Genomic DNA, 17991 nt, shown 5'->3' with positions numbered 1-17991 from the left:
TTAGACAGGCTGGCTTAAAAATTACGAGTTAAAATGCTGGTGGGTTTTGTCTTTGGCTTGTGAATTCTGGTGTTTTCATAGTCCCAATTTTACTTTTTTCCCCAGAAAGAGCACCATAATCTAGCTCGAGAAGGAAGGCTTTATTGAGATTCTCCAAGCATCCCGAGACTCCACATAAAGCTATGAGAGACAGCAACTTTTGCAGTAGCTTAGATGTTTAGAATTCAATTAAGGATGCAGGTCTTAATGTGCTTGGGATATGAGATAATAAAAGCAGGCTTTCACTGTTACATCCAATGTGAATAAAATGGAGGAAGTATAAGTCATACTATATAATATACTTCTCAGAGAAAAATCATAATTACAAGAGGCCATAGCAGCAAATGTAAAAAGTAATTTTAAAAAATGCATCAAGAACATTAAGGATGATTAAAAGAATTTAAATTGCCACATCTGTGAAGAAAAAAACATGTAAGATCAATGACCATAAAGAAAAAAAATATATGAAGGTAGTAATGCAACTATAGAAGAAGTATTTCCTCAACAATTTTCGTATTTCTTATGAGTTTTAATTTTTGATGATAGCAATAATTAAAAATACAGGAATTTTAATAGACCCTACCAAGAAACCAGAACTTAAAAAATGGGAACACAAGTAAAATGAAAAAAAAAGCCAATCTGTAAACAAAAGTCTCAAGTTTTATGACAATGTTCCTCCAACAGGATATTTGCCTATTTTGTACTTTCACAGCACTGGAGTAGCCACTGCCACAGGAGACGCTGAACATCCCATAGTTATGTTTTTTCACTACTGTGAATTGTATGTATTGTCAGAAACATATCTTTTTATCTGGAGCAGAAATAAAAACCTTGATAGAATGCAAGTGCCTACTTGCTCAGACCTGCAAGCACAAGCATAATATTGGTCATTATGGGGAGTCCCACTGACTGCAAGAAAGCAAGCGACATTTGCATCTGTCTTTGTAGAATCAACACTGAAAGTTGCCATTGATGTGGAAGAAAAAAGATTTATATGGCAGCTGGAAGACATGATAAATCATATAGTACACTTCTCCGGCATGAAATTGCAATAAACATGGTACCTTTCTTTCCTTCCCTTTCAGTGAGTATATGCTTTGCCATCTCAAGTTATACACCATCACAAACTTGGAGATAGTTTTCTTAATTTTCAAATGTGCTCACACAGCACCAAGGAGGCTATCAATTATCTGCAATACCTGGACATAGCTCAAGGTGGAACTCTCTTATTTTCCTTCACCTTGACAAAAAAAGTAGCAATAATGACATATTTTTAGTAATATGAATAAAAATATCAAAGTCCATGTATTCATCAATAAGATTTTCTTAAACTGAAATACAATCTATTTCCCAAGAGGCAGAAAGTAAGTCCAGGGAAAATGGATAAAGCAGTGCTTTAATTATTTTCTCTGATTTACTTGAGAAAAACAGTTTTGCCTGTTTTGAGGCCAAGTGGAATGATCCAGCAAAAAGAGATAACAAAGCTCTGAGCCAAATCCATGGCAGTCAATGGAAAGCATCTCACAGATTCAACGAATGTTACAGTGTATTGAATATTACATTCAATATTCAGTGAATATTGAATTCCATCATCTTCAATATGAGCCAGATTAATCCTAGTTTAGTTCTCTTGACACCAGTTTACCGGCTAAAATGTATCATTTTTCCCTTGAGAGATTCCATCATAGATTTTTTCTTAAATATCTCCATTAAGAGAAGGCAGAATAGTGTCAATATGACAGAGCTGAAGAGGCTGCATGTGTCCTATCGTGTTTCAGTCAGCTCATAGTCTTGTCATCTGGCCATGAAGAGTCCCCTACCAATGAAAGCCAAGTGAGCTTCAGTCTACCTGGCAGTCTGTAAAGAGCCTTTCTCTCATCAGCAGGTGGTTTATAAATGGTGTAAAAGGAACACAAAAATCACATGCCCTTTCCAAAGTACCCTAGGGCTTCCTGAGGTTATGCTGAGTAGACCCACACAAGAGTACAACTCTTACTGCTGAAGGAGGCACGGAGGAAGGTCTAGCAGACAAATGAATTAAAATTTCCACATATCTGCAGTTACAAAAATAAGGTGTTTAATGAACGAGCTAATGAAGATGGGATCTGCCATAATGCTAAGCAGCAAGCCAGCCATGGCAGTTTTAGCAACAAGATGGACCCCTGCTTCTTGCAAGTAAACCCCATTACCGCGGAGTTTGTGAAGCATGTAATCATTTCTACTGTAGATCTTCCTGTTTGAGAATGTTAGTACGATAGTTCCACTGGCAGGGCTGGCAGACTGCAGTATGGAAACTGGTGTTATAGAGGCCACCTCTGGTTTTACAAGCAATACCTTTACAGACTAGAAGGTTATGTTTACCAGAATTTTTTTACTGTATGTCCTGCAATATTTGTTCAGCTCTGTGAGCCCACAAATGACTGAGTATCTTTCCTGGGTTTAATTCATATTCTATATATTGAAACAGCCAATCTTAATGTTACTTTCAAGTTAAAAATGTGTTTCTAAGTTACAAATGCTAAACCCCATCCTCAGGCAAACAACAATTTGTGATTCCTGTTTACCACTTTCACATTTTAAGCCAGTCACATTTAATTAAAACTGAAGAAGAAGTCTATTTGTTGTAATTCCTAGTACAGCCAATACATCAACAACGCTGTAAAAAATAAATAAATCAATGCTACTTTTACTTAACCAAGTTTTCAGGCACATGATGCATGATTGCTTTATTTTAATCTTTTAACTCCTCCAGAGATTAGAAGGATGTCTCAGGATTGTTGCAATCAGGAGAAAGAAAGTCAGTAGTAACACACATGAGAAAATGGTTCATTCCTTTTGCAATCAAATTTACAGGGTAATAATACAGTAGCTCTTGAACACATAAGTTTGAAAATGAATGCATTTCAGATGCACTGAGAATACAGGCTCCATTATCTTTATTTTATAAGTGCAAAAGACACTCTATAAAATGAATCCAGGTATTTTACAACAGAAGTTTATAACTCACTCTTCTTTATACTGGAGCACTATTATACCTCCCAAGTATCTCGATATTGAAAGAGTGGCTACTTCCTTGCAAAGTGAAATTGATTTAGTATTTTATAAAAGAGAAAAATTCCATTTTTTGGAAACTGCTTTCTTAAAAACATATAAAGGGCTGTATCAAGTCAGAGGACCAAAAGTCTTTCTAACCTGATATTCAGGCTCAAGCAATAACCAATAATAGAGGTCTAGGGATGTTCTTCTTTACTCTTGCAATTCCCAGAAAATCTCAAAAGAAATAGAAAAAAAATATTTAGGGATTAAGAATTTGTTTCATTTTATTTCCTTACTGTAATGACTAACTACATCAGTGCCTTAGACAGAGATAAATGTAGAGTTTTAAACTATAGTTACACAAAAGTTTGTGCAAATCATCCATTCCTTTACTGAGATTTTGTGCAAGTTAGTATGATTGCAACTAAAAGTGTCTAACTAAATAGGCAGATAATCAATCACCTGAGCATTAAATTACACCCAAGTGTGAAATTGCAAATGAAACCTGAAACTCTGGTACAAATATGGTCACATCTTTGCATCTCTTTGATGCAGATTTCAGATCTTCTTTCTGAAGAGTTAAAACATTATAAAACATGAAAGTTTTATGTGACATGAAGAAATTATGCTAAATACTCCCCATCAATTATGTTATCTAAAAACGCAATATGTTTTGGAATACAATTAGTGTAAAGCAATCTGAGTTATTTTCTTACTACATTACCTTTTTTCTCATTTATGGGAAAAAAGAACCATTACAAAAGACCAAATATATGGGATGTATATGGAATACTTTTGCCTGACAGTACAAAGTGCCCTGTGACATTTAATCTCCTTTAAAACAGTTCACAGAAATTGCAGATGTCTATTTTTGACACTTTTAACACAATGCAGATGCATGTTTCTCATATACATAATAGGATTTCTGTATATGTCTAACTTAAATTTATTTCTTCCATACCTCCAGCTAAAATTTCATTGCAAAACTGACACTTGACAATAAGGTAATACCCTAAGTTGCCTAACAGGGCAGCAGACAGTCTTAGTGTGTTTTCAGAAAGGTGACAAAAGCAATTATTTTTTTTTTCAAAATCAAAATAGAGTTCTAAGTAAAATCCTTTGAGTTCTTCGAAACTGATAAGTTTGGCTTCTACTGAGAATAAGACGAGGACATAAGAAACAATAGCAGCCTGGAGCACCTGGCAACGATAGCGTTAAGACATTCTCTACACCTCCCAGCTGAGTGTTTTTCCTAAGGTTGTTGAATTAGCCACTATAAAAATGAAAGTACAATAACAGTGGTTTGAACAAACTGAAGTTTTGTACCAAGGTCACTTGGTCATGGCCACACGGAACCAGTGATTGCTATACCATTTCTTGGTATATAATTCTAGGTTTGCAAAGTGTATGAACAGAAATGTAGTTACAAAAAATACTTGCACTGTGACCTTGAACAGAATCTGAACTCTGATTTGATTTCAAAGTTGTGATCTCTGGAGTGTCTCATCTGCTTTCATTCTTGTAGTGAGACCTGGGAGACAGAATCACTGTCCCTACGTAGGGGAAAACAGTATTATAAACAAGGTGAAGAGGTAAGTGATGTGTGCCTGCTCAGCTACAAGAAATTTGAAAGAAGCTGTTCACAGAGAAAGTGGATGTTCCACACAGTACCTCAAAGTGAAAGACAGTTCTCCATCTGCAGTACTTATATGATCAAGAGCAAAATTATTTGATCTTGTTGTGCTGTTACTGTTTGGAGGATGTACTGGAGATAAATACTGAGTTCAAAAATAATTGTGGCAATGAACTTTCTTTCAAGCCTGTGATGTAAAGCTGGATACACAAAGCTGCTGCCTGCCACCAAATTAATGACAGTCTTTTATGATAACAATCAAAGAAGGCAAGGATGATTCAAAGTCCCAAATTTAGATAAAAGATGACTTCTCATAATAATAACCCACCAGTTCTCTAAACACTGCTTCCCCCAGTGAGCACTACAAAGAGGGGTCTACAAGATTTTCTTCCAAGAAAACAATCTCCTAGTCATCCATCTTACTGCCTTTGCTGCTGCTCTTCCTTTAGGCGTCAACCTACAATAAGTTGTTTTCTAAAGGTTAATGTAAGTTCTTAACTTTAGAGTGGGACACATTACAACACTGCAGTAACAATATCCTCTTGCAGCTAATATATAAATTTCATCTTTTTTTGTTTCAGGTAGGAGGATTAATAGTGCTTTTAGGCTGGCTTTGTTTTCTTTGCCAACAGCTTTATTGCTTATTTTTCACTTGAGCACTGTGTTCAGCCTCCTATTAGAAGCTCAAGGAATAGTGCCATATTAAAAGAATAACTTACTAAATGTACCACAGGACACACGCCTGTTAAATACAGTCTTAAACTCAGATCTGCTGTTGCCCTCAATAACCTTTCAACACTTCATCAGTTCTTCTGTTCTCTGTTAAACAAATGTTAAGCTGATGTTTTAACTAAATGACCCACTCCACTAGATCTCTTCCCAGTTCCAATTTTCACCTTACATTCATTCCACAGGGCATCTCTCAGCATTACAGTCAGCTACTTTTCCTTCACTGAATTACCTACCGCACTGAAAGCTACTGTTCTTCCTCTCATTTTATTGAAAAAAATAAAATGTCACTACCATAAAATATCAACCTTGCTTCAGGACAAATAAGCATTATGCATGTCTCTAGCCCTCCTTTCAGCATTTCCCCCTTCTTAGGGCACTTTGCTAACTACCTTGCTTCAGTGGCTTCCTGACCATCTCCTTGCAGCTTAGCATGGTGTCATCTAATGTCACCTTCTATTGGATCTCAAGGTTGGTTTTGATATTATCACTTGCCCTTCTTGACTCTCTACAAAAGTGGGGGGAGAAAACTGTACAAATGCATCTATTGCATGAGAGATAGGAGCCATAAAAGAGCAGCAGGAAAGGAAATTATAAATAAAAAAAAACAAAACCAAAAAACAAACAGTTGGATATTCTACAAGAATGTGTTTTGTGTCTTGAAGTGAAAAATGCAGCAGGTTTCTCTCGTATGTATTTTAGCTGGTCATCTTGATATCTTTACCTAGTAGGAGATTGCTTTAGAGAGAGAATTATAGCCATTTTCCAGATGATTTCATCTCCTGTTACAACATTGTTTTGGTTGTTTCAGAAGCAGTGAGTCTTCTCCGTCTTGCCACGTATTCAGATCTTTATCTCCTCTTTCCTCACCACCGTGGCTTTTTCCAACCAGCTTTAACTACCCCATTTTGTGATGATCATCCTTTATTTTCTTAGACTCCCACATTAGCAGATAGCATCTCAGGCCAACAAGAGAGGAACTGCCCAATAGAAAAGACTGGTCAAGGGTGAAATGGGTCCAGGAAAGAGAAGAGGATCAGTGTGTGAAGATTCAACTAAGACTACAAAAATTATGAGTGGAAATAAGGCAAGTTAAGGAGAAAAAGGCCCAGATGAAGGAAAAAAAGAAAAAAGTAAAGAGGAAAAAACCAAGCAAACAAAAAAACCCAAACCCAACACGGAAGTTAAAACTGATTATGCATCAACTTAAATCCCCAAAAACTGACACACATATGCTAACACGACTCTTCTGGGAACAGCACGGAAGTTGTGTGAGAAAAATATTTTACAGTATAAAGATCTTAAGATGGCAGCAGGTCAGTGGCAAAACCATGATGATAATTTGCACATGGGGTGACAACAAGTCCCAGAAAATCAAGTGAGATAGACCCTGTTTATTTAGAGAAACAAAGCTTGTGATTCACTATATGAAATGTGGAAGCGATGGGTCAGAGCTCGACATTAAATCTTATATTTAGAAGCACCATGCCAACAAATGCAAAAGACCTGAGGAAAGAAGACAGAGAATGAATTATACATAAGCATTGCTGCAACATTACAAGCATTTAAAAGATAGGAATGAATATGCAAGTAACTTCCTTCTGTGTTGCAAGGTCTGCTTAATAGCCTGGTGTAACTGAAACCCTACCTGTTGCACCTCCGTGACCCCAGGGCACATGCAGGGCCTGGAGACCAGCTCTTAGGAGGAGACATGCTGCACCATGTAAAAGAAAATGCAAGTACGAGACTGCTGGGAAGGATCCCTACAACACGCCCTAATCTCTCTTCCCTGTAGCCAGTATCCTGGCAGTGTATTCCTGAAATCTTCACAAGGCAGGATTCTTGTGATTCTTGAACATATATATATACACGCACATTTACATATATACACCAGGAACCTACATATATTTACATATATTGGAAACTATTGCCATTACTGAACAAAACCGTGAAGCACATGGCTACACAGGTAGCAGAGATCTTGATGAAACTGAAGTCAGTGGAAGGTCTGTGCAAAGAGCTCCTTACAGTAGAGGTGGAAGAGGAAGATTCTATGGAAGATTCTATCATTCGAAGAAGGAACTATGTGTGTCCAGATAAGTAGGTCACTTCAGGTATTTAGGTTTAGAGTTAGAGTTTGCAACTTCAACATTTTCCCACTCAGAAAAAAAAACCTTTGGTTTGCTTCTGTGCTCCTACCTAACACGTACCTAATATGTTTTACTTTAATGCATCTTTCAGAAATGGCCAGGCTACGTGTACTGGGCAAAGAACGCAAAGTGCCTCCCTACTAGAAAGGAAAACAGAAAACATGGGAGCAACAATCACAGATATTTTTAAAAGAATACATGCTCTGCAGGTACATGGACATTCAACAAGAAAGGCAGTATTTTTACTGGAATCTCTCCCTTTCATGTGAACATAACCTATTGACAGTAACAGTCATATTGTATTACATATAGCTGCAATATAAAGGACAGACATGATCAATATCTTCTGTGAAAATGATGAATATTTTTGGTTAGACTTTAATCTGTGCCATCTAAATTCATGACTCACTTTTTATGTGTAGCTGAGATTTAAGGAACTACATTTAAATCAAAGACAGTGAAATTACAATATTTTGACAAAGCAAAATGGTTAGTGTTCAAAGTTTTCTACTTCAATAGTACCACAGATTTTTAATATGTTAAAATTAGCCACCAAGTATTATTAGAAATTATTCATTGGTTTTAATGGCCTGGTCTTGTCCCCATTAAACAAAAAGAGAGAAATTTAAACAGAAATTTACATCAAATAGGCAACTCTTCAAAACCCTTACTGTGTGTTTAATTTCCATTACACTTCTCCTCTAAAATTTCAGCCTGATGATGATGAATACTGGCCTGGATTGAGCCCTTCCCAGTAGATCTCCTGGCCACACTTACACCTCTATAGCACTACCCCCCTCTCTCTCCCACCCTACCTCAGAACCGGCCAACATTTGGCAATTCCACACCAAATATGAACTACCTTAGGTGTTTATTCCTATGATTGTCTGGATATAGGCAAATCTACCCTATAATTTCTCTCTTTTAATGCTGTCTCCAACCCAGAATCATGGTCCCAGCACCCATATAAACCCAGATAATAGACACAAAGTCAGGCTTCTTCCCAGTATCTAAAAACCCAGAGACAATCCACTCCCAAGTAGGATTGCACGTAGCTAGTTTCCAAGATGGCTTACTCCCAAAACAGACAGAAGTCTGTCTGGCAGAGATAGGTCAGCAAAGCACCTCTTCTGTGAGCAGGCTGAGCCTTGTGGAAGACAAGGTTTTGGAGACCTCGCATTTTCCATAGCAGAAAGAGGAATGCAACCTCCTTGCTGCTTGCTCCTGTATGGATCTCAAGAGGCCATACTGTCTGTGAAAAAAGACTTCAGTGATAGCTGAAGCTGATCAGTAAACACCACTCCAGCAAATATATTCACTGTTTAAGCAGGAAAAAAAAAAAGAAAAACACCCATTAGCTTGCACCTGCATCAGTTGACAGTAGATTGATGGATTGCATGGCAGTTTTTGCATGAAGTCCAGGAAGCAATGGTGTGCTGGTTATTTTTTCTCATCTAATACAGCTTTGCCAAAGACCTCCAGTAATGAAATACAAAGGTGTTGTCTCTGGTTTTGACCCCGCTCTCCCCTGTTTGCTCAAAGGTGCTTGAAAATTGATAAACTGATAATGCAGGAATCGCGAAGCCAGGAGATACAGACACCGGTCCAGCAGAAAAGGGAACTGACTCAGCAGGACTGGCACTAGTAGCAGAGAGATTAGATGAATCCAGAGCCAGAAGTGGCAAATAGTTCTTTCTCAGCAGCCAGCCTGCAACAGCAGTTTCTAGTTTATGAGCCCAGGCAGAGAGCTGGATGAACAGCAGCTGCAAGAGCTATTTGTCAGGACCATTTGGTCTGATCCTGAACCTTCCCTTACTCTTTGCCATTTACAGTGAAAGCTAAATGACAGAAGACCTAGCAGAACCTAGCTAACTCAGGGGGAGGTAGGGCATGAGTGACCTCTCCGTCTGGTCCCTCGGGCCTCAGGCTCCCGGGAAGTGCTGAGCATGAGGTTGGAAACTCCTCCTGGGCAGGTGAGTGAGCAGGATTCAGCTGAGCATCCAGCCAGTAGTTGGGCTTGGGCACCCAAGGAAGGTCCTCAAGGCACGTTCCTAAGCTCTCCTGGGAGGGGCTGGAGTTAATAGAGGTTGTCGCTTTTGTCTCTTCTCCTGATTATTGTACAGGGAAAAAGAAGGCCCCATCATTCAGTTTGTATTTTTCTGCCCTGACAGAAAATAAGCCATTTCTTAAATATGATTTCATCAAGGCACCACCAACTTGGACAGTGGGCTCAGCTGTGTCCTGCGGTGGGGCCATTGGCTGGAACTGGCTGTGTCCAGCACGGGGCAGCCCCCAGTCTTTCCTCAGAGGCCACCCTGCAGCCCACCCACTACCAACACCTTTCCACCACACCTAGGCTTGACCAGCTCAAGGGATGGCACTAGACACAGTCAGAGCTGCCTCACGTGGCACGTATTTTTCAAAATGACGTTCTCTGTAGGACTTCAACAAACTCAACGTTTATAGCATGGAAAAGGCACGGATTAATTAATTTTCAGCTTTTCCAAAATATCTGACCGTTCATGGAGTATGTGATAGGACATAATGCCTACTTAATACTCTAAGGAAAAAGGTGTTTTGCTTCCACAGCTGGTCTGGGTATGGATATTGAGAAGAGCAAAGGCAGAGTCTTACAAAATAAATTAAGAGATCCCCCCAGCACAGTGTAAAAGAAGTCTACATGGTAGATCACAGAAGTGAGATTAACAGCATGTAATGGGATCTCCAGGGGGATGTCTGCATCTAAGGACACACCTGTAGCATTGTCTTCATTGAATATAGTGAGATGTCTTTCAGATGTCTTTCTTGTACCGTCAGTGTCTGCCTGGAGACATCACTTGTAGCTGTTTTTCTGTAGCCTTCAAATAACCCACCCAAGTTTCTCTCAGGCAGGCAGAGAAGCCCTTGTTATTGTGACCACAGAGGCAAAATATCTCAAGTTAAAATCGTACTGTAAAGCATTACTTCACAGTCTAGACTTACCACTTCTGCAACAATTCAAGAGAGGTTACGTAAGTCACATAAAGCTCTTCATTATAAGAAGATAAGCCTAACCAGAGTTTCATAATAAACCATAACAGCATGTACTGATGTGTGAAAAAAAAAAACCATTTCATTTCCATAGCAATAGGAAAAATGTGAATAGTTTTCAAGGTCTTTGCTTGCTTTCTTTCATTGTTACTGCTGGTTGTAAAATATCTGAAGAAGGAAAGCTAAGGTGCTTCTACTCTAGAAGTAGATACAGGAATCCATCATTCAGATTACATCATCCATCAAGGTTAGTTTCCAGGAGTCTGAGTTGGTGTGGCTTGAAAAATTACTTTAAGCAGTTCATGGGTGGGAAGGGACACACAGAGCAAGAACAGTAAGGCAAATGCCAATCTTCCTCCAACCAGCAGTACTGAAACAATAACATTAGATTTCCAGCTAAATATTGTCTCCATATTGAAGTGTTCTCAGGACTCATTCTATCCTACAGATCAATTACACAGAGCCTCCTACAGTCAAGGTTAAAAAAACTCTGCCTTGAAGTTTAACTGAGACTGTTTCAGCTAAGCCTGTTCGGTGTTAGCTGAGAGTGGTTTGGGACCTTTCACCCTCTTTGTACAGGTGTGTGAGGTAGAGCCATCAGAGACCAGGCACCCCAGAAAAGGTGAAGAGACACAGCTGCACCAGGCAGTGAAGCCTTGCTCTTATTCTCCCATTAGGACTCCAGCACCAGTCCAGCTGTTGCATGAAATTGGTAAGTTCCTGAGGCTTCTGTTGCCACCTGGCCACTCTGAGAGCTGTTTTTGGGACAGCCAGCCTTATGTCACTGGAAAAGGATGCTGGACTACCAGATCATCTCTAGATAGTCCCAATCATTTTGCAGGATGTTCTTATGAACATGCAACCCACCGGATGAACAGAGATGAGTCTGTGGAGGAGGTGGTAGAAAACAAGTCCAGCTATATTTTTTATTGTTGTTGTTTTTATTGTTTTTAATTGCATGTGGATTTTGTGATGGAACTTGCTTCCATCCCTCTCCACCACTGTCAAACAGGGAAGGGTAACAAGCACTCACTCTTGGAGCAATGCACTACTTAGTCATCCACTATTACTACTACTAGTAGTACACTTAGTCTATTTAGTCTAACACAGCAAGGACACAAATGGCTGGTGGGGGCAAGGTGGCAGTTCTGCTTCAGTCTCAAGTCAGCAAACAAGTATCATTTTCCTAACTGTGAGTACTTTGGGGGAGGGACGGGGATGTTCTGGGATAAAGCTCCCCCCTAACAAGGGAGGAAGGCTGAGCTGGTGGGATGGAGTGGATTACAAATGGTATTCGTTTGACTAGAAGGTGGGAGAGGCTATTTGCCACTTGGTCTGTAGAGAAGGCCACTCTTACTTAACGCTTGGCCATGACAAGGAGCTATTTATGTGATTAACCTCTGGAAGACTTGTATAAGACATTCGGAAGGATTTTTATTTCAGTAAAAACATTAGAGTTTTCTTCTTGGTTTGAGCTAAAAGGATAATTATTTTTTCCTATCAGGTATTGATGCAGCTGTAATTTTAAGTGCATTATGCTACACCAGTATCTTCTAAGTATAAGCCAGTGCAGATCATGAGTATGAGTTTTTTCCTGTCTTCTTGAGAACTGTCTGTCTTTCTCTACTTTCTCCCTTTTTCATTTAAACATTTTACATTGCTGCTTTGGCTGTATTTAAAACGACACATAATTACTTATGGTCTGAGACCCAGCAGAATACTTAATCACTTACTAATGTATGAGTGTTACACATTTACTAGAGGGTAATATAAAATCCAAAAATGTCACCTGGCTAATTGTTTAATAATACTTCTGCATTCATTATGCTACATCCTGCCACGGATGCTGATAAACTGGAAAACACCTGAACAGCTGCAGGCAACTTATGGCGAAAGACTCGAACCCGTCTTGTTCAAGTCTTCGTTTCCTCTGAGCTTGCCCCAGTGAACACAGTGTGCACAGGAAGGCTGGATACACGCGGTGGTAGACAGAGCTGGCAATACCACCTACTGTCAGTCACCCCGACAGTTTCCACTGAAAGATCCTATTTTGGTTGTTTAGATCTCTGCCTAACTATTTGGACTAAAATTTTCTATGCCAGGTTCTCCGCCTCAGGCTGAGTTTTATTGGAAGCATTGCAGGGAAAAAAATACTCTGCTGTGTCAGAGAGCAGAGCTGATGGAGGAGGGGAACGCTCTGCTTTTTCCACATTACCAAAACAGTTCAATTAACTAAACAGGAATCTGCTTGCCATTGTTTTTCCCAGCCATTGTGAGGTGCTGCAGTGATGAGGTGACTGGATCTGTGGGACATTGGGAAAAACAGCTGGATGTTGAAAGTTGCAGCGGAGTAGCGGTGCTTAAGTAAAGCAAGATTCAGATCTCCATTTTGGCTTCAGGGAGACTATTCCCAGCTAGAAAAAGAGGCTCATTCTAACCATTTTGAAGGAAATTGGTGTCTCAAAGCAGAGAAGGGGAAGAGAGTGTTGGGATGAGACAGAAAGAATCTGCACTTGGCAAGGGGGAAGAGAGGAGCACAGCCTTGGGCTTGCACCAGACAGCATGCTCTGTTTTAGACCCTGATGGAGCCACGGATCACCAGATTCCCCATCCTTCCACTGCTAGCAGAAACTCATCTTGTTCTCATCATATGGCTGCTCTGCGAACAGAGTGACAAGCTGTTATCTCACCCAGTGATAGAGTCAAAAGATTTGTGTATTGGATCTAAAATGTTCAATACTGTTGATTGACCCTGCCGTGTTATAGTCAACATCTTTCTTCTATGGCAGCATTGGTTTCCTCAGTTCTGGGAGTGGTTAAAACTAGGAAATATGCAGGAAAAAACATACAGATAAGTTGCAAAGTCAGTGACATCAAAGTTATAGAAAAGTAGATTAAAAACTGACTCTCTATTTCCCACCACATCTCACATGGGACTGCTCCATTTCATTTCCTGCGGCATTTAGCTGCCAGATTCTGCTTACATGCTTCGAGCAGAGGGAAACATGAACTGATGGTCTAGAATGGGCAGAAGGGCTGGGGGGAAGAGCCTGAGCAATTCTCCTAACGTTAAGGCGTCCTCAGTCCCTCCGGCTCTCGCTCGCTCTCAAAAGTAAGGGGGGAATTTGTTTGGCATCTATGATTTAAAACCAAACAGTTGGTAACCTTACTTTTAAATGTATGTGTATATATAATTTACTATTCCTCTTAATTTTAAACCTCCATTTTAAGCTCTTTCAATAGAGAACAGATTGCTTTGGACAGATTTTTTTATTTCCTACCTTCATACTTTATCAGTGCACCAGGCAGTGAAGTGCTAGAGTCCTCTCTTCCTCCCCATCTCGCATGGAGGTTGTATTTACAAATCACGTTTTACAGAAGGCTTCCAGACTCTAAACACCTGTAAGCAATGTAATGAATCACAAGCACAGACATAATTCCGCATACACAGGAAGCAACCAAAATCACTAAAGAAAGTAACAGAAAATAAACATGTTCTGTGGTTGGAAGCAATGGAGAGGCAGGAAATTCTCATTTCCATACCCGTTCATTCTGAGGTATTTCAGGTGTCACGAGGAAAACAGCCAGCAATGCTACCTTCCACATGTGATGTCTTTCATCAAATAAAGGATGCCAGGCAGAGACTAACCGCTTCATCAGGCGTCAGGCTCAATGTGCTCTTCCCCAGCTCTCAAGGAAATGATCTTAGCAGTCACATTGGCTAGGAACAACAAAAAAAAAAGGCTTATTTTTAGCGGCATCCATTTGAATCATAGTGAAATTTCCTGCAATTCACAGGCCAGCATCCAACCCTCAGGCCTTGTGCAGGTGGGGACTCGGCGTGTCTCCGAGGTGGCAAGAGGAAGGAGCCATCTGGCCCCCCTGCAGCTGGGAGAGCAGCCTCAGGAGAAGGAGCTGCCACTGCTTCAGCTACCAAGGAGGAGGACTGGGGGAGGGGGAAAAGCACTCTCTGGGCATGGACTAGCCAGCTAGCTCATATCCAAATGCCTGCTGTTCCCTTTCATTTGATAGATGATCAGACTCAAAGTCAAAAGCAGTTGTCTCGGATATTTTTCTTCCATAACCCACCCCAAATAGTAGATTTCATGATAGCCTGCACAGATGAATTCTAACAAATCAAACAGGAAAGTCCATTTGGGGAGCCTTAGTATCAGCTGTGTACGTGCCTTTTCATCAGACCCACCTCTTTAGGACCTCAGGACGTCTGCACTCCTTCAGCTCCTTGTGTGCAGCCAGATTTGCACCACTGAAATGCACTGTCATTTGCTCAATGCAGTCCGTGGGGTGACTCATATCTAGTGTGCTTATCAAAGATTTAACGACAATATGAATACATTAATAGGACACAGATTTCAGGGCATATCAACAATTACCTGGAGCACTGTAAAAGTCTTGACAGAAATTATGTTCATACACATGAAACAGATTGAGAGCTAAAAATCAGTTAATGGAAAAATGGAAAAACACAAAGGAATACTGCAAATAAAACCCATCTCTGCTGTGGGCATATTTCTCTTTAGTGAAGAGAAGAGAAGATCATTTCCAGAAGCTGCAGGAGGAAACAATTGTGAGAGTCTGCCAGACAATCTGTGACACAAAAGCCTGGAGTGGAATGATAACCAGAGAAAAGCACTTTATTCCCTTTACATGATGTATTTATTTTCCCATCAGAAACCACAGAGCCATGATAAGCTGCTGTTAGGAATCTGCAGCTCTTTCCTTATGATGGATAGTTAATGAATGGAACATAGCTATTTTAAAAACTTCTGCCTTACTTTATTATTTGGGGGTGGAGCTTAGCCATCCCTGTGCCCAGTCAAGAAAGGACTCTTTTTGACTACACAGACAGCCTCTCTTGGGTGCAAGACGGCACATGGCATACACAGGTCTTGCCGTAAACTAGTGTAGGAAGTCAAGCAATTCTGGTAACTAAGAAAAGGCTTCCCGGAGCTCACTGCTATTTTGGGACTGCAGTTGTTTTGTAGTTTTATAGGAAGATTTCTTCCTCCACTGCAATTTCCAGCAGATTCCCTGCAAACAGCTCATTTGCCCGAGCCATGGGTGAGAGAGAGGTTTCACTTTTGAATAGCAATATCTGACCTAAAAACCTCTTGGAAAGGAATGGAGAAGTGAATTGGGAAAGGTATTTTCTGTAGAAAGCAATGTAATGTTTCTTTCTTTGCATGATGTGCACAAGTGTTTTCCAGATGCTGAAAACCCACAGGGAAAGACAGTCCTCTCTGAAGATCACTTCACAGCGGGGCTAGGTACCGCTCTGAAGCGTGTCACCGCGGGCTTAGCAGAAGCGGAGAAGTGGTTTACCATGTAATGGAACACATAAAGCTCTCATTCGAGTTAGCCATGTAAATGGCAAATATGGTTAGTGGCCCAAATGAATCTGCTGAAATTTAAGTGAGCAGAATGTAATTAATGACTTAGGTCGACAATGAAACTACTTATGTTAATCTTTCAAAACAGTCATTAAATTTTTTCCTAAGCACAGTCAGTACACTGATTAACAGACAAAGTCAAAAGATCATTTTCTTCGTGAACTTCCTTACAACAGAGATTTCCAAGCTGCAGAGAGCTGGTTAGTCAGGTATTCATTCCTTTGAATTTTAGCTGTTAAGCGCAAGGGGGATACAGCAGAGGAAGAGAGAAGGAAATTAAATAAGCATGTGTGTGCGGAAGTACACAGAGTAATTTTTTTTTTTAAAGTTTTAAAAAAACACATGCATTCTTTTCTAATGTTATTACACCTAATTATATCTTGTGGGTATCAAGGGGATGTTCTCAGTTGCAAATAGGAGGAAAAATTCACTTGAGACTGGAAATAGAAGAGGTTGTGCAGTCTCTTTGAATGTGGTCCATGGTCTGAAAATTCAAAACTTCTTTCTATATAATGTCATAAATAATCTTTGTCAGTACTGAATTAGCGATATCCATGTTAATATGTGGCCTACACCATAGATTTTCTTTGAAAGTCAGTGACCAGATTTTTTCTGTGCAGCTGCTGAAAATGAATAACATAATGAATCGCAGCATTTTGTTTTCCTCTTCCCCTCCTTTCTTGGTATACATAAAAAAAAAAGTTTAGAGAGGAAATAAAAGTTCCTTCAACATTTACCCCACCTCCAAAGCAGTGCACACCACGTAAAGGCTCTGCCACTTTTGCTAACATTTGCATAATATTACAATTTAATGCCCTCATCCTTGCCACTGTTTGGTATAAGGCTTTTACTGACTACATCACAGTACTCTTGTATTTTGTCCATCAGGAAGTTCACAACCCCCAGTGCTTAGGGATGCTGGTTTTGCAGAATCCCCAGTGTGCCCTTTTGCTTCTGAGCTGTGCCAGGATGCTCGTGCCTGAGGGTGAAGCCCGCTTCTTTAGGATGTAATCTGAGGAGAAGTTCTGCTCCTCACAACACGCTGAAAGTAAACTCCTCCCAATCACATGTAGAGTTTGTTTGAAAATCTGAATCAGAAAAAAACCAAAGTTTATAACTAGCCTTTTAAAAGACAGGTATAACGGAAAGTGAAGAGGTAAAGCTTTCTCTAAGCTATCTTGCAGTGCGTGTTTCTGACCACCTACAGAGGAAAAGGAGCCTGCCCTGGACAGCCTCTACTTTAAACAAGTATAGCTAGAAATTGCAAAAGCTGAATTGTTGAGAAGCAAAATCAGATCATGCAGTTGTTTAATCTATTGCAAACTAACAGAATGTTTGACCGAGATCAGGTTTCTGGAGTATACAGCAAACAGGGACCTGTGCTGACTCTTTAGAAAGTCTTGGAAATGTTTACATCTCATAGTAGTTCTGGATTCCTTCTGTTGACTTAGTAAACATAGGAAAAAAGAAAAAGCGTGATGATTTAAAGTCGTCAGTCTTCTGTCATTGATTAATTTCTTTAGACATCTAAAGGAGTTTATACTCTGCAGCTACAAAAATTCCCAGATCCTGGTCCTATCATGGACCCTGCAAGCACAGGTTGCCTCAGTGTGATTGGAGCAGAGGTATGGAAATAACCTGATGCAAAAGCTGAATTTTAACTTACAAAGTAAACAGCTGAGCACACTCAGGATATAGCTATGTTTCAAGGTCTAAAATCTTTGTTTGACAGCCTGGGATGACCTTTAGTCTGAAACCAGAAAATTCACCTGGAAATAAAGATCTTATCAAACTGGAGTGGTGGATATTATTGCACGTCACCTTAGCAAGGTGGCATGTTCCTTTGCGGTGACACTTACTGACTGGTACAGCTTCTTTGCACTTGCTACTCAGGGCTCTCTGTCTTCCTCTGGGAAAACCTAGCTGTAGCTTTGTGCTGCCAAACACAAATGAAAAATAGCTA

This window comes from Calonectris borealis, chromosome 4 (assembly GCF_964195595.1).
Source record: "Calonectris borealis chromosome 4, bCalBor7.hap1.2, whole genome shotgun sequence".
Taxonomy (NCBI): Eukaryota; Metazoa; Chordata; class Aves; order Procellariiformes; family Procellariidae; genus Calonectris; species Calonectris borealis.
Note: the sequence above shows the minus strand (reverse complement) of the source record.